The 24,262-nt window shown below is 44.7% G+C and overlaps 1 pseudogene; it reads right to left on the bottom strand.

The window, feature by feature from the left end:
• The window catches only part of LOC115176863 (small conductance calcium-activated potassium channel protein 2-like), a 93,431-nt pseudogene extending 69,374 nt beyond the window's left edge, over positions 1–24,057 (bottom strand).
• Positions 24,058–24,262: the final 205 nt, after the last annotated feature.

Here is a 24,262-nt window from a genome sequence, read left to right on the forward strand (position 1 = left end):
ACATTGCCAACGCAAGTGAAGTAGATAATAAACAAACTGTCACGGTTATCGTCGGTGAAGGAGGGCCAAAATGCAGCAGGACTGTGTTTGTTCATTTTGAACATTCATTAAATCAAAATGAACACAAAAACAACAAAATGAACTCACGATATACCGACAGTCTTCTCAGGCTCATACATGCTAGACAAGAAACAATCTCCCACAAATGACAGCCACAAACACACCCTAATATATGGGACTCTCAATCAAAGGCAAAGGGAAAACACCTGCCTTCAATTGAGAGTCCCAACCCCAATTAACCAATCATAGAAACACACTCACTAGACTACACATAGAAATACATAAACATAGACCATAAACCAAAAGCCGGAAATACTAAATCAAACTCCCTTTTACCAAAACACCACCCCGAACCACATAAAACAAACACCCTCTGCCACGTCCTGACCAAACTACAATACTAATTAACCCTTATACTGGCCAGGACGTGACACAAACGTGAAATAAAGAATAAAAAATGTACAGCAAACATTTACAATGGTGTATGTTCTTCACTGGTTGCCCTTTTCTTGTGGCAACAGGTCACAAATGTTGTTGCTGTGATGGCCCACTGTGGTATTTACCCCAATAGATATGGGAGTTTATCAAAATTACATTTTGTTTTTCGAATTCTTTGTGGATCTGTGTAATCTGAGGGAAACATGTGTCTCTAATATGGTCTATCATTTGGCAGGAGGTTAGGAAGTGCAGCTCAGTTTCCTCATTTTGTGGGCAGTGTGCACATAGCCTCTCTTCTCTTGAGAGCCAGGTCTGCCTACGGTGGCCTTTCTCAAAAGCAAGGCTATGCTCACTGAGTCTGTACATAGTCAAAGCTTTTCTTAATTTTGAGTGAATCACAGTGGTCAGATATTCTACCACTGTGTACTCTCTGTTTGGGGCCAAATAGCATTTCACTTTGCTCTGTTTTTTTGGTCAATTCTTTCCAATGGGTCAAGTAATTATCTTTTTGTTTTCTCATGATTTGGTTGGGTCTAATTGTGTTGCTGTCCTGAGACTCTGTGGGGTCTTTGTTATGGAAGGTTTAGGAATCGCTTCCTTTTAGGTGGTTGTAGAATTTAACAGCTCTTTTCTGGACTTTGATAATTAGTGGGTATGGCCTAATTCTGCTCTGCATGCATTATTTGTTTTCTTACGTTGTACATGGAGGATATTTTTGCAGAGTCTCAATTTAGCGTTTGTCCCATTTTGTGAATTCTTGGTTGGTGAGCGTACCCCAGACCTCACAACCATAAAGGGAAATGGGTTCTATAACGGCTTCAATTATTTTTTTGCCAGATCGTAATCGGGATGTCAAATTGTATGTTCCTTTTGATGGCGTAGAAGGTGCTTCTTGGCTTGTCTCTCAGATCGTTCACAGCTTTGTGGAAGTTACCTGTGGCGCTGATGTTTAGGCCAAGGTATGTATAGTTTTTTGTGTGCTCTAGGGCAACAGTGTCTAGATGGAATTTGTATTTGTGGTCCTGGCAACTGGACCTTTTTTGGAACACCATCATTTTTGTCTTACTGAGATTTACTGTCAGGGCCCAGGTCTGACAGAATCTGTGCAGAAGATCTAGGTGCTGCTGTAGGCCCTCCTTAGTTGGGGACAGAACCACCAGATCTTCAGCAAACAGTAGACATTTGACTTCATATTCTAGTAGGGTAAGGCCGGGTGCTGCAGACTGCCCTCGCCAATTCGTTGATATATATGTTGAAGAGGGTGGGGATCCCTGTCTCACCCCACGGCCCTGTGGAAAGAAATGTGTGTTTTTTTGCCAATTTTAACAGCAAACTTGTTGTTTGTGTACATGGATTTTATAATGTACGTTTTTCACCCAACACTTCTTTTCATCAATTTGTATAGCAGACCCTCATGCCAAATTGTGTCAAAAGCTTTTTGGAAATAACAAAGCATGAGAAGACTTTGCCTTTGTTTTGGTTTGTTTGTTTGTCAATTAGGTTGTGCAGGGTGAATACGTGGTCTGTCGTACGGTAATTTGGTACAAAGCCAATTTGACATTTGCTCAGTACATTGCTTTCACTGAATCAATCTGCTGTCTGCCGTTAATGATAATGCTGAGGATTTTCCCAAGGTTGCTGTTGACGCATATCCCACGGTAGTTATTGGTGTAAAATTTGTCTCCACTTTTGTGGATTGGGTTGACCAGTCGTTGGTTCCAAATATTGGGGAAGATGCCAGAGCTGAGGATGTGTCATGGATATCGTAAGGAGAGGACCAAAATGCAGAGGGGAAGTGTATACTCATCTTCTTTATTACGGACAAAGAAGGAAAAACCAAAATAAACACGTATACAAAAAAACACAAACGAGCTAGACAATCTTGTCAGGCACACACAGCAAAACAAGAAACAATCTCCCACTAACACTAAACCAAACACATACCCATATATAGGACTCTCAATCAGAGGCAACTAGAAAACACCTGCCTCCAATTGAGAGTCCAACCCCAATTAACTAGACATAGATATACAACTAACTAGAAAGAACATAGAAATACTAACACAGAACATAACCCCAAAACCCGGAACTAACTAACCAAACACCCTACTAAATAAACCACCACCCCGAACCACATAAACAAAATACCCTCTGCCACGTCCTGACCAAACTACAATTACAAATAACCCCTATACTGGTCAGGACGTGACAGGATGATGTTAAAGACTTTATGTATAGAATTTGTGGTCTGTATATTTTATAATTTCATTTAGGATAACGTCAACGCTACAGGTCTTTTTGGGTTGGAGGGTTTGCATTTGGTCTTGTAGTTAATTCAATGTAATTGGAGAATCCAGTGGGTTCTGGTAGTCTTTAATAGCTGAGTCTAAGACTTGTAATTGATTATGTATATGTTTTTGCTGTTTGTTCTTTGTTAAAGAGCCAAAAAGATTGCAGATGTGGTTTATCCAGACATCTCCGTTTTAGATAGATAACTCTTTGTGTTGTTGTTTGTTTAGTTTGTTCCAATTTACCCAAAAGTGGTTAGTCTATGGATTCTTCAATTACATTGAGCTGATTTCTGACTTACTGTTCCTTCTTTTCCGTAGTGTATTTCTGTTTTGTTTTAATGATTCACCATAGTGAAGGCGTTGGCGTAGGTTTTCTGGGTCTCTGTGTTTTTCGTTGGATAGGTTTCTCAATTTCTTTCTTAAGGTTTTTGCATTCATCATGAAACCATTTGTCATTGTTTTAAATTTCTTAGGTTGTCTGCTTGAAATTTTTAGATTTGATAGGAAAGCTGAAAGGTGAAATATACTGTTTAGGTTTTCTACTGCTAAGTTTACCCCTTCACTATTACAGTTAACTGTTTTGTCCAGGAAGTTGTCTAAAAAGGATTGAATTTGTTGTTGCCTAATTGATTTTAGTAGGTTTCTACACTACTGTCCTTCCATCTATAGCCTGTCTTAACATTGTGCAGTTTCTTTTGGCTTTGATGCCTCGTGATTGAGTTTTGCTCTGTCCAAGTAGACTGTGATTTTGCTGTGATCTGATAGGGGTGTCAGTGGACTGACTGTGAACGCTCTGAGAGACTCTGGGTTGTGGTCAGTGATAAAGTAATCCACAGTACTACTGCCAAGGGATGAGCTGTAGGTGTACCTACCATAGGAGTCTCTTCGAAGCCTACCACTGACTATGTAGAGATCCAAGGTGCGTCAGAGCTGCAGGAGTTGTGACATGTTTTTGTTGGTTGTTTTGTCATAGTTGTGTCTGGGGGGGGGGATATACGGTCACTTCCAGGTAGGTGTTTGTCCCCTGTGTGCTGAGAGTTTCAGGTTCTTGTCCAGTTCTGGCATTTAGGTCACCACAGACTAGTATATGTCCCTGGGCCTGGAAATGGTTGATCTCCCCTTCTAGGATGGAGAAGCTGTCATCGTTGGGTGATTCTATTGGGGGGATATAGGTAGCACACATGAGGACATTCTCTGTTAATTTCTAACAAGATAATATTCCTGTTTTGACTAATTTAATAGAGTGTGTTGGTTCTGCTCTATACCAAATTAGCATATCCCCTCTCTTTCCCTCCCCTCCCATCTCTCTCCTCTCTTTTCCTCCCCTCTATCCCCTCTCTTTCCCTATTACCTTTCTTTCTCTCCCCTCTCTTTCCCTCCCCTCTCTTTCCCTCCCTTTCTCTCCCCTCTCTTTCCCTCCCCTCTCTCCCCTTTCTTTCCCTCCCCTCTCTCCCCTTCCCTCTCTCCCTTCTCTTTCCCTCCCCTCTCTCCCCTTCCCTCTCTCCCTTCTCTTTCCCTCCCCTCTCTCCCCTTCCCTCTCTCCCTTCTCTTTCCCTCCCCTCTCTCCCCGCTCTCTCCTCTCTATATTTATTTTCTCCATGTCTGTCCATCACACAGTCAGTGGACTATTTGATTTATTCAAATCAAACAGTTCCACTTCAGTGAACAACTATTTAGTCTCATTTGTGTGTGTGTGTGTGTGTGTGTGTGTGTGTGTGTGTGTGTGTGTGTGTGTGTGTGTACTGGTGTGTGTGATTAGCAGGTATTGATCGAAGGCTGGGTGGACGCCATGCAGATATAAAGAGCAATTTGAGCTCCATCAGTTCAATCATCAAACAAACACACAGACACAGCCAAGGGCCCCCCACCCCCCCTCAGCTACAGGGGAGCCAACCCATATAAACATATAGAAGGAGCTGCAGAGAGGATTCCCCCACACAGCACTAGCCATGACACACACACACACACACACACACACACACACACACACACACACACACACACACACACACAGATGAGACATTTTATTTGTCACATGCGCCGCATGCACCAGGTTTAGAACTTACAGTGAAATGTTTACTTACATTGCACTTCAAGCCCTTAACCAACAATGCACTTCATAGAGTTAAGAAAATATTGAATAAATAAACTAAAGTAAAATTCTTATTTTTTAAATGACATAACAATACCGAGGCTATATACAAGGGGTTCCGGTACCGAGTCAATGTGTGGTGGTACAGGTTAGTCCAGGTAATAACATATATATACACTCACACGCAGAAACACACACAGACACACACACAGACACACACACAGACACACACACACACACACACACACACACACAAAAATAGGGAGCACCCCCTATCCACATCGACGGGACAGCAGTGGAAAAGGTGGAAAGTTTTAAGTTCCTCTGCGTACAAATCATGGACAAACTGAAATGGTCCACCCACACAGACAGTGTGGTGAAGAAGGCGCAACAGCGCCTCTTCAACCTCAGGAGGCTGAAGAAATTTGGCTTGTCACCTAAAACCCTCACAAACTTTTACAGATGCACAATTGAGAGCATCCTGTCGGGCTGTATCACCGCCTGGTACGGCAACTGCACCGCCCACAACCGTAAGGCTCTCCAGAGGGTAGTGAGGTCTACACAACGCATCACTGGGGGCAAACTACCTGACCTCCATGACACCCACAGCACCCAATGTCACAGGAAGACCAAAAAGATCATCAAGGACAACAACTACCTGAGCCACTGCCTGTTCAACCCGCTACCATCCAGAAGGTAAGGTCAGTACAGGTGCATCAAAGCTGGGACCGAGAAACAGCTTCTATCTCAAGGCCATCAGACTGTTAAACAGCCATCACTAACACAGAGAGGCTGCTGCCTACATACAGGCTTGAAATCATTGGCCACTTTAATAAATGGATCACTAGTCACTTTAATAATGCCACTTTAAGAATGTTTACATATCTTGCCTCACTCATCTCATATGTATATACTGTATTTTATGCCATCTATTGCATCTTGCCAATGCCGCTCGGCCATCGCTAATCCATATATTTATATGTATATATTCTTGTTCCATTCCTTTACTTAGATGTGTGTGTATTATGTAGTTGTTGTGGGATTGTTAGATTACATGTTAGATATTGCTGCACTGTCAGAACTAGAAGCACAAGCATTTCCTTACACTCGCAATAACATCTGCTAACCATGTGTATGTGACCAATAACATTTGATTCGATTTTATTTTACATACATACACACAGACACACACACACACAAACAAACAAACACACACCCTACATGGGGCGACAGGTAGCCTAGTGGTTAGAGCGTTGGACTAGTAACCGGAAGGTTGCAAGATCCAATCCCCAAGCTGACAAGGTAAAAATCTGTCGTTCTGCCCCTGAACAAGGCAGTTAACCCACCGTTCCTAGACCGTCATTGAAAATAAGAATTAGTTCTTAACTGACTTGCCTAGCTAAAATAAAGGTAAAAAAATACAAATATCCTTTCTGAGCACAGCCACTAGTCTAACTCTGCTGTCCCACATTGTTGAATGCTGTATTCATTGGTGTGAGCAGTCTGGTTTGGTTGAAGACAAACTGATGAACTCTGTGTGTGTGTGTGTGTGTGTGTGTGTGTGTGTGTGTGTGTGTGTGTGTTGTGTGTGTGTGTGTGTGTGTGTGTGTGTGTGTGTGTGTGTGTGTGTGTGTGTGTGTGTGTGTGTGTTGGGGTCTCTCCCTGTCAGAACGATGCTTTGCTGCAATCAGTCTCCAGGGAAACAGACACCAGACAGAAGAGTTGTGTTAACTCAGACACACAGACAGACACACACACACTCAATTACACATTGATACACAGTGACAGCTACACACACTCGATTACACACCGATACACGTCATTACACCTCTATACACCCAATTACACCAGCACAGTCAGCACTGACAGACACAAAGAGTCCCACGAAAGCAGACACACACAAATAGGTGCAGCCGTGGCTTAAAAATGATAACACATAACGACACCATGTACACACAGAGGGACCTATCACCTCACACATGGGGCATTTCCATACAGGATTCACCACAGTGTTTTACCCAAAAGGCTCAGACTTTTCTGTTTCCATCTACACTGGCCAGTACCCGTGTCTCACTGGGCCATGGCTCCGGTGGCAGGGCTCTGACTTGGGGCCAAAGCCAGGCCTCTGGTACTTTTCACCTGTCATTTACATAACAATGGCTAACTGTGAATTTTAACACATTCTCAGAAAGCAACTGTTTAGATTATGCAGAGGTTGATGATTGTGCTCTTCACAAGTCCTCACTGTCAGCCCTAACTATGGAAACACAATTTCCCTAGTATAACATAAGGGTGTATACCAGTGTTGTGTTAGAGACCACCTAAAGCGAGACAGAGTCAAGACCGAGACTGGAGCAAATCGAGTCTGAGTCAAGACTGAGACCGGAGCAAATCGAGTCTGAGTCAAGACCGAGACTGGGATGGAGGCGATGGGGGCAAGGCTGAGTTAAGAACGAGACCAGAACAATATGAAACCAATTCAAGACTATGATTGTAATTTTGTCAGATCGCCACCATAATGAGAGCTCAAAATGTATTTATGTGTCAATACTTCAGTAGAACATATTGACTCTTTAGCCATTCAGAATGGTGACAAAATGCATTCTGAGGGCAAAGAGAGAGCCATTCTACAAATGATCACTAATCATGGTCTCTAATTAATAGATAAAAATAAAAAAAAATACCCGGTCGCCCCTAAGAGACTGCGCGACTATCAAACAATTTCCCTCAGCCTCGACAAGGTTTGAGAATATGTTTCAACAAAAGTAAAGGACAGTAATGCTATGAGTAAAGTAGAAAGTTCAGATTTTAATAGGTTATAAGATATAAATGTGTCATGAAAGGAGAGTGGGTATCTGGCCTGGCAAAGCGGTTTTATGAGCTGACTGAAAAGGGACTGATAATTATTTGTTTTTTACCCCACTGGTCTCGGCTGGTCTCAGGAAGAAATGACGAGTCCTCATTGTCCTACACCGAGTCAAAATGTATCCGAGACCAAGACAAGACCGAGACACTCAATATGTGGTCTCGAGACCGGACTCCAGTACTACAACACTGGTGTATACACTAGTACAGGTATTCCCAAACTGGGGTGTGTGCAATGCCGTCGGGGGGTATGCCAAATAAAAATGTGATGCACATTTTCAAACAGTCCATTTATATTTTCCAACGGGGCTATACATTTGGGTGAGGTCTTTTCCTCCCCTGAGTAGCCTCGTTTCACTGCCAAAAATAAAATGAAACCATCTATTGTTCAGTGAAATAACAACACAATGTCAAATACAGGTAGCCTAGTCAAATAATTAACATCCAATCACATTAACCGTTACTCTATCGTGGGAATTCCACTAACGGTCTGTATGTAGCTAAATGTAGCTGCTGTTCATTCCGTTTGCTCGAAAATGGATAAATGGTTAAAAAAGTAAAGCCCGCGTCCATAGAGACACATACCAGCTCTACTGGTAATACTGCTACTACCAGCAGTATTACACCTGCACCTGTCAACGACACAAGTTGTTCTGCTTCCACGAGCACATCCAATGCTAGCATCAGTAATTCTACATTTGTTGTTAGCCCAGCTAGCATGGACACTGACAGTTGTGAATCTGATGCAGCCGAAGAGCTACTGCCCCCTTACCCGGGAAACCACCGAACAACAGACAGGTACGTTGGACCATCAAAAAGGCGCAAATTTGATAAGAACTACATTGATTTGGGGTTCACTTATATTGTGAGTGTTGCCTTTCCTCAGCCACAGTGTGTTATATGTGCAAAAGTACTATCTCACAACTCGATGAAACCTTCACTCAGACATTTAGAAACAAAACATGTCAATTTGAAAAATAAGGCATGGGAGGTTTTTTTTGCGAGAATTAAGATGACTTTTGAGTAGTAAGACATGTATAAAAGCAACAGATACCATTAATAAGAAGAGTCTAGAAGCGTCTTATATGGTGAGCTACCGAGTGGCTAGGACAGGCAAGCCCCATACTATTGTGGAGGACTTAATTCTTCCTGCTGCCGCGGATATTGTTGGGACAATGCTGGGGGAAAAGGTAAAAAAAACGATTCAGACAATGCCTTCATCAAACAACACTGTTTCACGACGCATCAGTGACATGGCAGGAGATGTTTTGAAACAATTACCGCTTCGCATACAAGCCAGTGAATTCTATGCGTTACAGCTGGATGAGTCAACAGACGTGGCGTGTCACGGCTGTCGTTGTGTAGAGACGACCAAGGCGCAGCGGGTTTGCATGCTCATCATTATAATTTATTAAATAAACGTGAACACGGAAAACAAAGAACGACAGACCGACAGTTTCACAGGCTACAATAATAACAGCAGTGCGAAATACAACTACCCACAATTAACAACCCCAAACACATACCTATATATAGGACTCTCAATCAGAGGAAAATAGAAACACCTGCCTCCAATTGAGAGTCCACACCCAAACCTAAACATAGAAAAACTAAACTAGACAGAACTTGGAAAATACAACCTAGAACATACCCAACACCCAGAACTAACAAATCACACACCCTAAACACAACCAACCACCCCGAACCAACCAAAACAAATACCCTCTGCCACGTCCTGACCAAACTACAATACAAATAATACCTAAACTGGTCAGGACGTGACATGGCGGGCCTGGCACAGCTCCTGGTATAGGTCCGTTACGTTTATGGGGGGTCAGTTAAGGAAGACATCCTCTTCAGCAAACCACTGGAAACCAGAACAACAGGAGAAGATATTTTTTAAGTACTGGATAGATTTCTGACATCAAATGGACTTTGGGGGTCAAGATGTGTTGGTATCTGTACAGATGGCGCAAAAGCTTGGACAAGGAGACATAGTGGAATGGTAACGCGCGTGCAAACAGTTGCTCCCAACACCACCTGGGTACACTGCAGAATCCACTGAGAGGCTCTGGCTGCCAAAGGAATGCCTGACAGCTTGAAAGGCGTTTTGGACACTACAGTGAAAATGGTTAACTTTGTTAACCTCTCTAGGGTAGGGGGCAGTATTTGCACGGCCGGAAAAAAACGTACCCGATTTAATCTGGTTATTACTACTGCCCAGAAACTAGAATATGCATATAATTGTTTGATTTGGATAGAAAACACCCTAACGTTTCTAAAACTGTTTGAATGGTGTCTGTGAGTATAACAGAACTCATATGGCAGGCAAAACCTGAGAAGATTCCTTACAGGAAGTGCCCTCTCTGACCATTCCTTGGCCTTCTACACTCTCTTTATTGAAAACTGAGGATCTCTGCTGTAACGTGACACTTCCTACGGCTCCCATAGGCTCTCAGAAGGCGGCAGAACGTTGAATGATGACTTTGCAGGCCATGGCTGAAAAACAGTAGCGCATTTGGATAGTGGTCGATCTGAGAACAATGAGACTGGCGCGCGCGTGCACGAGACGACTCCATGTTTTTATTTTCAGTCTTTGAACGAAAACAGGGTTTCCCGGTCGGAATATTAGCGATTTTTTAACGAGAAAAATTGCATAAAAATTTATTTTAAACAGCGGTTGACATACTTCGAAGTACGGTAATGGAATATTTAGAATTTTTTTGTCACGATATGCGCCGGGCGCGTCACCCTTTGGATAGTGTCTTGAACGCACGAACAAAACAGAGGATATTTGAACATAACTATGGATTATTTTGAACCAAACCAACATTTGTTATTGAAGTAGAAGTCCTGGGAAGACTCTCGTTAATCTAACCACACTTTCCGATTTCAAAAAGGCTTTACAACGAAAGCAAAACATTAGATTATGTCAGCAGAGTACCCAGCCAGAAATAATCAGACACCCATTTTTCAAGCTAGCATATAATGTCACAAAAACCCAGAAGACAGCTAAATGCAGCACTAACCTTTGATGATCTTCATCAGATGACAATCTTAGGACATTATGTTATACAATACATGCATGTTTTGTTCAATCAAGTTCATATTTATATCAAAAACCAGCTTTTTACATTAGCATGTGACGTTCAGAACTAGCATACCCCCTGCAAACTTCCGGTGAATTTACAAAAAATGTACTAAATTACTCACGATAAACGTTCACAAAAAGCATAACAATTATTTTAAGAATTATAGATACAGAACTCCTCTATGCACTCGATATGTCCGATTTTAAAATAGCTTTTCGGTGAAATCACATTTTGCAATATTCTAAGTAGATAGCCCGGCATCACAGGGCTAGCTATTTAGACACCCAGCAAGTTTAGCCTTCACCAAACTCCGATTTACTATTAGAAAAGTTTGATTACCTTTGGTGTTCTTCGTCAGAATGCACTCCCAGGACTTCTACTTCAATAACAAATGTTGGTTTGGTCCCAAATAATCCATAGTTATATCCAAACAGCGGCGTTTTGTTCGTGCGTTCAAGACACTATCCGAAAGGGTAAAGAAGGGTGACGAGCACGACGCATTTCGTGACAAAAAAATTCTAAATATTCCATTACCGTACTTCGAAGCATGTCAACCACTGTTTAAAATCAATTTTTATGCCATTTTTCTCGTAAAAAAGCGATAATATTCCGACCGGGAATCTGCGTTTAGGTAAATAGACGAAAGAAAATAAAGCACGGGGTCGACTCGTGCACGCGCCTAAGCCCATTGTCCTCTGATCGGCCACTTGCCAAAGGCGATAATGTGTTTCAGCCTGGGGCTGCCTCGATATCATTCAGCTTTTTCCCGGGCTCTGAGAGCCTATGGGAGCCGTAGGAAGTGTCATGTTACAGCAAAGATCCTCAGTCTTCAATAAAAAGAGCCAAGATGAACAAGAACTTGTCAGACAGGCCACTTCCTGTTCAGAATCTTCTCAGGTTTTTGCCTGCCATATGAGTTCTGTTATACTCACAGACACCATTCAAACAGTTTTAGAAACTTTAGGGTGTTTTCTATCCAAAGCCAATAATTATATGCATATTCTAGTTTCTGGGCAGTAGTAATAACCAGATTAAATCGGGTACGTTTTTTATCCGGCCGTGTAAATACTGCCCCCTACCCCCAACAGGTTAACACATTGTTGTTGTTTTTTTGAGAGACGAGCTTAAATTTTTCTTTTCTGACCATAATTTTTACTTGTCTGACCGCTTGCATGACGACGAGTTTCTCACACGACTGGCCTATCTGGGTGATGTTTTTTCTCACCTGAATGATCTGAATCTAGGATTATAGGGACTCTCCTGAAACTATATTCAATGTGCCGGACAAAATTGAGGCTATGATTAAGAAGTTGGAGCTCTTCTCTGTCAGCATTAACAAGGACAACACACAGGTCTTTCCATCATTGTATGATTTTTTGTGTGCAAATGAACTCAAGCTTACGGACATTGTCAAATGTGATATAGCGTTTCGCAGGTACTTTCCCGAAACGGATGACACAAACAACTAGATTCGTTATCCCTTTCATGCCCTGCCTCCAGTCCACTTACCGATATCTGAACAAGAGAGCCTCATCGAAATTGCAACAAGCGGTTCTGTGAAAATTGAATTTAATCAGAAACCACTGCCAGATTACTGGATTGGGCTGCGCTCAGAGTTTCTTGCCTTGGCAAATCACTCTGTTAAGACACTGATGCCCTTTGCAACCATGTACCTATGTGAGAGTGGATTCTCGGCCCTCACTAGCATGAAAACTAAATGCAGGCACAGACTGTGTGTGGAAAATTATTTAAGACTGAGACTTTCTCCAATACAACCCAACATTGCAGAGTTATGTGCATCCTTTCAAGCACACCCTTATCATTAACCTGTGGTGAGTTATTCACAATTTTCGATGAACAAATAAAGTTTTATATGTAAGATGGTTAAATAAAGAGCAAAATGATTGATGATTATTATATTATTATTTGTGCCCTGGTCCTATAAGAGCTCTTTGTTACTTCCCACGAGCCGGGTTGTGACAAAAACTCACACTAATTCTTATGTTTAATAAATGTATTGTATAGTGTGTGTGTGGCAGGCTTACAATGATGGCAAAAAACAACATTTGAGAGTGTGCTGACCCTGGTGCTAGAGGGGGTACGCAGCTGGAGGTTGAATGTTTGAAGGGGTACGGGACTATAAAAAGTTTGGGAACCACTGAACTAGTGCAACACTGGTGCTACAGCGGAAAAGCAACAACAGATCATGGATTGTGGGTGTTAGTGGCTGATGTAAGGCCCATAACCTCTCTCTCACTCTCTCACACACACACACCTCCACACACCTCCACACACCTCCACACACACCTCCACACACACACACGCACACGTAGAGCAGACCTGTGTGTGAGAGAATAAGATGTGTGTGTTACTAGCTGGGACCAGAGATATAGTGGGAGAAGGGAGGAGGAGGGAAGAGGAGGAGCAGGGGAGTTCAGGTTCAGGAGGGGAAGAGAGAGCAGCAGAGTTCAAATGGCTCAGAGTTCTATACAAGAATCTGCTACATGACCAGATGATTAAGTTAGGAGAAGAGAGGAGATGAGAGGAGAGGGGGAGGAGGAGAGAGGAGATGAGAGGAGAGGGGGAGGAGGGGAGAGGAGGAGTAAAGACGTACAGAGACTAGCGTAGGCACAGTAAGTCTAATCTGATGGTTATTTGCCACTAGAGAGGAATAACACACAGAACAGAACAGTCACTGGGGAAGCAACATAAATACTGTACCTTACAGAGAAGAGGGGAGGAGAGAGGGAGAGAGGGAGAGAGAGGGAGGGAGAGAGGGAGAGAGAGAGAGGGAGGGAGAGAGGGAGGGAGAGGGAGAGAGAGAGAGAGAGAGACAGAGAGAGAGACAGAGAGAGAGACAGAGAGAGGGAGAGAGAGAGGGGGGGGTAGAAGACGGTAGGTTATCTGTGACTCAACATGGATGCCATCAACCTCATGCTGTGACACACATGCTCACACTCACACTCACACTCATACACACACACACACACACACACACACACTCGCATGCACTCTCCCACTACCATCCCAATGTCAAGGCTATATGTGTGTGTATAGGACGCAGAGTGACAGGTGAAGTGGGTGACAGCTGTGCGATCCCTCAGAATAGACATGTTCCATCACAGCACAGCCCTCCAAGATGGCCGCCCCTGAGGGAAAGTCAGGGCCTCCTGAACAGGGTGTGAAAATGATCTATTGGTCCGACAGGCAACATGTAGGAGTCCCAGGTATTTAAAAAGCATAGTTATTCTCAGCTGGATAGACATTAGGCCCAGTGTTTTGGGAGATCCCTGCCTGGTGTTAACATTAGAGTTGGTAAGGCAAGAGAGGGTGACACTCTGGTGTAGGGTCAGAGGTCAAAGCTAGCAGGAACATATTAGAACACAGTCTCACCATGTGTGAATGGGAGAGAGACTATGCACAGGCGATTGAATAAAGAATGATGAATGCTACATAGAATGCTTCAGAACGCCATTTACTGTAGAATGTTGCAAGTTATAAAAACAACATCTGTAAAGAGTGATAGGCTATGCTCTAATTCTACACTGTAGAATGCTATGAAACACTGAAAATAAAATGCGACTGGATGCTATAAGGCTATATAATGGTGAATACAGAACACTACATACTGTAGAATGGTATACAGAATGATATATAGAAACAGAGGAAAACAATGTGGAATTGAACATACTATGTTTTCATGTATACAATTAAGAATGTTGAATAGAATGACCAGTTATTGAGAATATAACCAACTTGATAACTCCTTATACATAAATATTTAATAACTTGGTACCACACACACACACACACACACACACACACACACACACACACACACACACACACACACACACACACAAACACACGTTGTCCTTCTGTTACTCTCCCCTCCATTCTACTCCCTTGCTATTTTTTATCTCTATTTTGGGAGGGAATTAGAGCAGCTGGAAATGCTGAAAATGTTGCAGGAATGTATGGTACACACACACAGATTGAGTTTCCACACATACATGTGTTGCATACATCAACCCATACACACACCCATAATAGTAAATACTTGCATACCACGGGAAATATAGTCACCTATTGTCACAACTACCTATTCTGACTATATTAGCTATGTAGAGAGAATGACAGACAGACAGAGACAGACAGACAGACAGACAGACAGACAGACAGACAGACAGACAGACAAGACTAGACAGACAGACAGACCAGACATAACAGACAGGACATAAGACAAGAGGATATATAAAAGAGAGAGAGAGAGGAGAGAGATAAGAGAGAGAACGAGAGGAGAAGAGAGAGAGAGAGAGAGAGAGAGAGAGAGAGAGGGAGGAAGAGTGAGACAGAGAAAAGGCATACCTTCAAACAGGAGAGATAGTTGCAACATTGTGTGTCTCCCTCTTTCATACCACTCAAAAACAGCTGAAATACACACCCCGAAGTCTGTCTGTTCTCTAGCAGGTAGCCATCTGTTTGTTCTCTAGCCTGGTATCCGTCTGTTTTTCTCTAGCCTGGTAGCCATCGTTTGTTCTTAGCCAGTGCCTGTGTTTGTTCTAGCCTTAGCCATTTTTCCTAGCCTGGTAGCCAGTCGTTGTTTTCTACCCTAGTCCTGGTAGCCAGTTGTTTGTTCTCTAGCCGGTAGCGGTTTTGTCTACCTAGCTCTGGTGGCATGTTTGTTCTCTTCCATGGTAAGTCCAGTCTGTTTGTTCTCTAGCCTGGTAGCCAGTTGTTTCTCTAGCCTGGTAGCCAGTCTGTTGTTCTCTAGCCTGGTAGCCAGTCTTTTGTTCTCTAGCCTGGTAGCCAGTCCTGTTGTGTTCTCTGCCTGGTAGCCGTTGTGTTCTCAGCCTGGTACCAGTCTGTTTGTTTTTTTTTTGTTCCTAGCGGCCAGTTTGTTCTAGCCAGTCTGTCTATTATGATCTCTCTAAGGCTTTTGATACAGTTGATCATGCTATACTAAGGCAGAGATTGTCGAGTGTAGGTCTTTCAGAGCATGCAGTTGCATGGTTTGTTAACTATCTGTCTGATAGAACTCAGTGCACTCAATTTGATGGGCTTAGGTCTGTTAAATTGTCTGTCTTAAATGGTGTGCCCCAAGGCTCTGTACTTGGTCCTCTCTTATTCACTATTTATATAAATCATTTAAACAAAAATGTCCAAAATGCACAACTTCATTTTTATGCTGATGATACTGTTATTTACTGTTGTGCTTCATCTCTTACAAAAGCTTTCCAGAACTTGCAAACTGCTTTTAATACTGTTCAACATACCTTGTCTCAATTGAAGCTTATCCTCAATACTGACAAAACAAAACTACTGGTGTTTTCTAAAGCAAGAAATAGATCTCTGAACCTTTCACCTATTACTACCTGTCAGGGCAAGGAGATTGAGGTTGTAACCTCATATAAATATCTTGGAATTTTGATTGATGATGACCTCTCTTTTAAAATGCATATTCAACAACTTACAAAAAAATTGAAGCTGAAATTAGGATTTTATTTTAGGAATAAGGCTTGTTTTTCTTTTGAAGCCAGGAGGAGGCTAGTATCAGCTACATTTATGCCTTTACTAGACTATGGGGAATGCTTCCACTCAGTGTTTGAGATCAATTGACACCCTTTACCATGGCACTCTGAGATTTATTTTAAATTGCAAAACCCTTACGCACCACTGCACTTTGTATACCAGGGTTGGCTGGCCTTCTCTAGTCACTCGTAGGCTCAGTCACTGGTATACTTTTATTTACAAAGCCATTTTGGGTTTACTACCTTTTTATTTGGGCATTTTTATTGTTCAGAAATGGGGTGGGTACTCTCTTCGTTCGCGGGACTTTATCCTGCTAACTGTTCCAAATGTCCGAACTGAATTTGGTAAAAGGGCTTTTATGTACTCTGCCCCATCGTCTTGGAATGCCTTACAAAATACTTTTAAACTGGATGAACTTGTCCCGATTGGTATTTTTAAATCACGGATGAATGATCTGGAGACTGATTCCCTGACCTGTCAATGTTTTTAATTTGCTGTTTTTGATTTTGTTATATTCTTTGTTAATTCTATGGTTTTTACTAGATTACTTGTAGTTTTTCATGTTGTTTGTCTGTAATTTTTGTAATGACTTGGCGCTGCCTATCTTGGCCAGGACGCTCTTGAAAAAGAGATTTTAAATCTCAATGAGCCCTTCCTGGTTAAATAAAGGTTAAATAAAATAAAATAAAAAGTAAGGAAGGAAGGAAGGAAGGAAGGAAGGAAGGAAGGAAGGAAGGAAGGCGTAGTATTGGAACATGGGCAGTGCTTGCAAAAGGACAACATGCTCCAGGTCTCCCACAGGGCCATGCAAACACACACACACACACACAGTACCAAATGAAATCTAAACGCACAAACACACACAGCCAGAGGCCAGTCCAGCTAGCCTTATTACACTCACCATTACCCAGACAGATGAGATATCAGTAACCTCTCAATGCTGCTACTGCTGCTGCTACTTCTACTGCTGCTACTGCTGCTACTTCTACTGCTGCTACTACTGCTACTGCTGCTGCTACTGCTACTGCTGCTGCTACAACTTCTACTGCTGCTACTTCTACTGCTGCTACTGCTGCTACTTCTACTGCTGCTGCTGCTGCTACTTCTGCTGCTACTTCTACTGCTGCTACTGCTGCTACTACTGCTACTGCTGCTACTGCTGCTACTTCTACTGCTGCTACTTCTACTGCTACTGCTGCTGCTACTGCTGCAACTTCTACTGCTGCTACTGCTGCTACTTCTACTGCTGCTACTGCTGCTACTTCTACTGCTGCTGCTGCTGCTGCTTCTACTTCTACTGCTGCTGCTTCTACTGCTGCTACTGCTGCTACTGCTGCTACTGCTGCTACTTCTACTGCTGCTACTTCTACTGCTACTGCTGCTACTTCTACTGCTGCTATTTCTACTGCTGCAACTTCTACTGCTGCTACTGCTGCTACTTCTACTGCTGCTGTTGCTACTTCTACTGCTGCTACTTCTACTGCTGCTACTGCTGCTACTGCTGCTACTACTGCTACTTCTACTGCTACTGCTGCTGCTGCTGCTACTTCTACTGATGCTACTGCTGCTACTTCTACTGCTGCTGCTACTGCTACTGCTGCTACTTCTACTGCTGCTACTGCTGCTACTGCTGCTACTTCTACTGCTACTGCTGCTGCTACTTCTACTGCTGCTACTTCTACTGCTGCTACTGCTGCTACTTCTACTGCTGCTGCTGCTGCTACTTCTACTGCTGCTACTTCTACTGCTGCTACTGCTGCTACTTCTACTGCTGCTACTTCTACTGCTACTGCTGCCACTTCTACTGCTGCTATTTCTACTGCTGCTGCTGCTACTTCTACTGCTACTACTGCTGCTACTTCTACTGCTGCTGCTGCTACTTCTACTTCTACTGCTGCTACTTCTACTGCTGCTACTTCTACTGCTGCTACTGCTGCTACTTCTACTGCTACTGCTGCTGCTACTTCTACTGCTGCTACTTCTACTGCTGCTACTGCTGCTACTTCTACTGCTGCTGCTGCTGCTACTTCTACTGCTGCTGCTACTTCTACTGCTGCTACTTCTACTGCTGCTACTGCTGCTACTTCTACTGCTGCTGCTGCTGCTACTTCTACTGCTGCTACTTCTACTGCTGCTGCTGCTGCTACTTCTACTGCTGCTACTGCGGCTACTTCTACTGCTGCTGCTGCTGCTACTTCTACTGCTTCTACTTCTACTACTGCTACTGCTACTACACCTACTACTGCTGCCTCACACTGACCCCAACACTACTACCCATACCCAACAGCTGAACTACTTACTGCCTCCCTGTCCAGGAGTCACTAACCCACCAATCACTGACCCCAACACTACTACCCATACCCAACAGCTGAACTACTTACTGCCTCCCTGTCCAGGAGTCACTAACCCACCAATCACTGACCCCAACACTACTACCCATACCCAACAGCTGAACTACTTACTGCCTCCCTGCCCAGGAGTCACTAACCCACCAATCACTGACCCCAACACTACTACCCATACCCAACAGCTGAACTACTTACTGCCTCCCTGTTCAGGAGTCACTAACCCACCAATCACTGACCCCAACACTACTACCCATACCCAACAGCTGAACTACGTACTGCCTCCCTGTCCAGGAGTCACTAACCCACCAATCACTGACCCCAACACTACTACCCATACCCAACAGCTGAACTACTTACTGCCTCCCTGTCCAGGAGTCACTAACCCACCAATCACTGACCCCAACACTACTACCCATACCCAACAGCTGAACTACTTACTGCCTCCCTGCCCAGGAGTCACTAACCCACCAATCACTGACCCCAACACTACTACCCATAGCCAACAGCTGAACTACTTACTGCCTCCCTGCCCAGGAGTCACTAACCCACCAATCACTGACCCCAACACTACTACCCATACCCAACAGCTGAACTACTTACTGCCTCCCTGCCAAGGAGTCACTAACCCACCAATCACTGACCCCAACACTACTACCCATACCCAACAGCTGAACTACTTACTGCCTCCCTGTCCAGGAGTCACTAACCCACCAATCACTGACCCCAACACTACTACCCATACCCAACAGCTGAACTACTTACTGACTCCCTGTCCAGGAGTCACTAACCCACCAATCACTGACCCCAACACTACTACCCATACCCAACAGCTGAACTACTTACTGCCTCCCTGCCCAGGAGTCACTAACCCCCCAATCACTGACCCCAACACTACTACCCATACCCAACAGCTGAACTACTTACTGCCTCCCTGTCCAGGAGTCACTAACCCACCAATCACTTTTCTCTCCAAAACTCTTGAACGTGCCGTCCTTGGCCAGCTCTCTTGCGATCTCTCTCAGAATGATCTTCTTGACCCAAATCAGTCAGGTTTCAAGACTGGTCATTCAACTGAGACTGCTCTTCTCTGTGTCACAGAGGCTCTCCGCACTGCTAAAGCTAACTGTCTCTCCTCTGCTCTCATCCTTCTAGACCTATCTGCTGCCTTTGATACTGTGAACCACCAGATCCTCCTCTCCACCCTCTCCGAGCTGGGCATCTCCGGTGCGGCCCACACTTGGATTGCGTCCTACCTGACAGGTCGCTCCTACCAGGTGGCGTGGCGAGAATCTGTCTCCGCACCACGTGTTCTCACCACTGGTGTCCCCCAGGGCTCAGTTCTAGGCCCTCTCCTATTCTCGCTATACACCAAGTCACTTGGCTCGGTCATATCCTCACATGGTCTCTCCTATCATTGCTACGCAGATGACACAAAATTAATCTTCTCCTTTCCCCCTTCTGATAACCAGGTGGCGAATCGCATCTCTGCATGTCTGGCAGACATATCAGTGTGGATGACGGATCACCACCTCAAGCTGAACCCCGGCAAGACGGAGCTGCTTTTCCTCCCGGGGAAGGACTGCCCGTTCCATGATCTCGCCATCACGGTTGACAACTCCATTGTGTCCTCCTCCCAGAGTGCTAAGAACCTTGGCGTGACCCTGGACAACACCCTGTCGTTCTCCACTAACATCAAGGCGGTGACCCGATCCTGTAGGTTCATGCTCTACAACATTCGCAGAGTACGGCCCTGCCTCACACAGGAAGCGGCGCAGGTCCTAATCCAGGCACTTGTCATCTCCCGTCTGGATTACTGCAACTCGCTGTTGGCTGGGCTCCCCGCCTGTGCCATGAAACCCCTACAACTCATCCAGAACGCCGCAGCCCGTCTGGTGTTCAACCTTCCCAAGTTCTCTCACGTCACCCCGCTCCTCCGCTCTCTCCACTGGCTTCCAGCTGAAGCTCACATCCGAACAAGACCATGGTGCTTGCCTACGGAGCCGTGAGGGGAACGTACCTTCAGGCTCTGATCAGTCCCTACACCCAAACGAGGGCACTGCGCTCATCCACCTCTGGCCTGCTGGCCCCCCTACCTCTGCGGAAGCACAGTTCCCGCTCAGCCCAGTCAAAACTGTTCGCTGCTCTGGCACCCCTATGGTGGAACAAGCTCCCTCACGACGCCAGGACAGCGGAGTCAATCACCACCTTCCGGAGACACCTGAAACCCCACCTCTTTAAGGAATACCTGGGATAGGACAAAGTAATCCTTCTAACCCACCACCCCCCTAAAAGATTTAGATGTACTATTGTAAAGTGGTTGTTCCACTGGATATCATAAGGTGAATGCACCAATTTGTAAGTCGCTCTGGATAAGAGCGTCTGCTAAATGACTTAAATGTAAATGTAAATGTAAATCACTGACCCCAACACTACTACCCATACCCAACAGCTGAACTACTTACTGCCTCTCTGCCCAGGAGTCACTAATCCACCAATCACTGACCCCAACACTAGCCCCCACTACCTTACCAAATACTGACCCTAACACTACTACCACCCACTACCCCACCAATCACACAGCCCCCAAAGCCAACCATTTCTCACATCAAGTTCAGCAGGTACAAATGAGAACACATTCTGAAATGGAAAACAGAAATCATCATTCTAATTGGACAAGTTATTGGACAAGCGTTTTTAAGCCTACAGCACCATGACAGTGGACACATCCATTATTAAGCACACCCGTTATTAAGCACACCCATTGGGTCAGATGAACCCCTCCCCTTCGGCTCACCTTGTTGTAAACACCCCAGGACAGCTCTGTCTCGATCACCATGACGACGATGCCAAACATTCCAAAGATGAGTGCGTAGTCGCTCAGCCTCTTCCTCTTTTCGAACAGCGCCCTCCGGTGGCCCAGTTTATAACCAATATTCTGGTTCTTACGTTTAGAACTAGAAGCCTTGGAGCAGCTCCCCCTCGGCCCTACAGCCCCAACACCTCCTACACCTCCCTGCCTGCTGCCCCCTACCCCCCCTCCTGTGCCCCCTGTACTGCTTAAACCTCCCCTACTCCCCGCCAAGGCGTGGTTCTGATGGTATATTGACATCTGATTGGAGGATGAGTCGGTGATATCATAACCCCTTGCGTATGGCGAGTCCTCTTTTGATGAGATCACTATCTCTGGAGGATTCTGGGTTGGTTGATTGGAGGATGGCAAGGATGAGGAAGTGGGTGGAGCCTCTCTGTCTCGGTCCCGCCCTCCAATGGCAGTTGTGCCGGTAACAGGTGCTGCCCCGCCCTCTTTGGTGTCGCTGCCGCTGTCTGATTCGATGAGGTTGCGTCTGGAGGCGCTGAGGCGACTGAGAGGTTTCATCACGCCGCCTGTGTATTTACAGGAGCTCATGGCGATCTCCGTGAAAGGGTTGCTGTCTCTCCGATGGACCAGCGGGCTGGCCTGGCGGTGCTTACATCCCCTCTCTCTATCCCTGTCCCTCTCTCTCTCCATGGAAGGGGAGTGTGAGGAGTAGAAGAGGGCGTTGTAGACTGGGGAGTTGTCTCCACTCAGGCTGTGCTGGGAACCCAGGCACGAGGACAGAGGGGTGCTGGTGGGGTGAAGGGCATTGGGGAGGGGGGGCAGGGGTTGACCCCCCACTGAGGACAGAGGCAGTTTGGGGAGGGAGGCCTTGGGCATGTTAGGTGTGGTGGGGGACCCATTCAGCCGGTCCAGGCTGGATCCCCCCCTGTGGTTGGAGTGGTTTGATCCCGGGTAGTTGCCGGTCATGGAGGAGTGGGAGATTCCACTCAGAGGGAGGGGGAACCGTGGGTCCTCGTCCTCACTGCCTCCCAGGAGAGTCAAGCTCAGAGAGGGAGGGGGCTCCATGGTGGGGGCCGGAGGGCGACAGACCACTCTCTACCTAATGGAGAGACAGAGGGAGGAAAAGGAGAGAGAAAAATGGGAAGAGAAGTACAGAAGAAACATTAGAATTAGAAGAGAGATGTGGTTTAATTAGGAAACAATGGAGAGAGGAAGGAAGAGAGAGATGGAGGAAGGGAGGCGTGGAAGAGAGGGAGCACATGATGGATGAGAAGTTGAAATTAGTAGAGAACTGATCAGCTTCGGAGAGAATATTGACTTCCCTATTGCACTGAGTCAACTGTCCCTGTCATCCTCACATCTCCTCACATCTCCCCCTCCCTTTCTCTCTCTCTCTCTCTCTCTCTTTCTCCCACCTTCCACCAATCTCTGTCATACTAATGTAATCTGTTCTACATTCAGATAGGATAGACTATAGAAAATTATCTGGACGTGACTAAAAGCAAATCAGATCATTAATGTTTCACAAATTATTATTTTCAAAGTATTTACTTTATTGAGCGCACAGTTGAATACTGGTCCCCCTAGAATGCATGCTTCCGTTAAAACACGGCAAGGATCTTTCAATTAACTTTTATTCATTCTTAAACTACCTTCCTAAAATCTCACAGATTATCTCACACCCAAACACCATTATCTCACACACACCCCCCCCCCCCCCACTCTCTCTTCCTCCTCCTACCTTCTCTTCCCTTTCTCTGTCCCCCAGGTCAGTCGTGTTGAATCACTGGCTGGATGAAAATAGACCCCCACACCTTTTCTTTTTCATGTTGTCACGGTCATTCCATCATCTTTTGCTTCCCTTCTTCTAGGTGCTAGACCAGCGACAGGTCCTCACAGGAGACAGAGCGCCTTGATTTCTCCCAAATAATTCACTGGTTCCCTTCCTTCCCTCTGTGCTGGATGATTCCTGCCCTCAAATCGCCGTTGGAAAATCAATCAGTCTTTATCTCCGTCAGTCCAGGGATCAATGAATTGATATCACGCATATCGATTATTTCAAATGTCCTTAAAAATGAAAGAACTGAATAATCTTTCATGATTATATTATGAACCTACTGTTGATATGAAAATCTCCGTCAGCATTCTCACCATATAAAATAACTGAATCGCTAGACTACTCGACATCTACATGCAAACATGCTATGCTAAACAGAGAAAGGTAGCCTATAAATGACAAATATGATTTCCTATGCAACTCTTCCTTTACCTCACTCACTCATTCTATCGCTCACACTGTCTCTCCGAATATGTCTCTCTCAACTTCACTCTCTCTCGCTTGCTCTCGCTCTCTGCCTCCCTCCCTGTAATTCTCATTGGACAGTCACTGGGTAATTATGAAGACAAGAAAAACTACAAATACATTTTTATCAAGCCATCCAGACGCTCTTTCCCGTTGAACCCCATAATAACAACGCGAATATAAATGATATTACGCTATTATGGATCATGATCATATAGGCTAATATTACTACTAGTTTATGTAATGCAACTGTTACATTTGCTCCCAGTTCTCCGGGAAACGTGTGTCATATAGCCCGCATCCTCTCTGACAGCGTGAGTAATTCATTCGTTCACGGGAGTAGCCTACACACAACTTTGTATTTATTATTCAGCAGCTCGTGAGCATGGGTGAACACGGTTTTTTATTTTTACAAAAATAAGTC

The sequence above is a fragment of the Salmo trutta genome, chromosome 37 (assembly GCF_901001165.1).
Source record: "Salmo trutta chromosome 37, fSalTru1.1, whole genome shotgun sequence".
Taxonomy (NCBI): Eukaryota; Metazoa; Chordata; class Actinopteri; order Salmoniformes; family Salmonidae; genus Salmo; species Salmo trutta.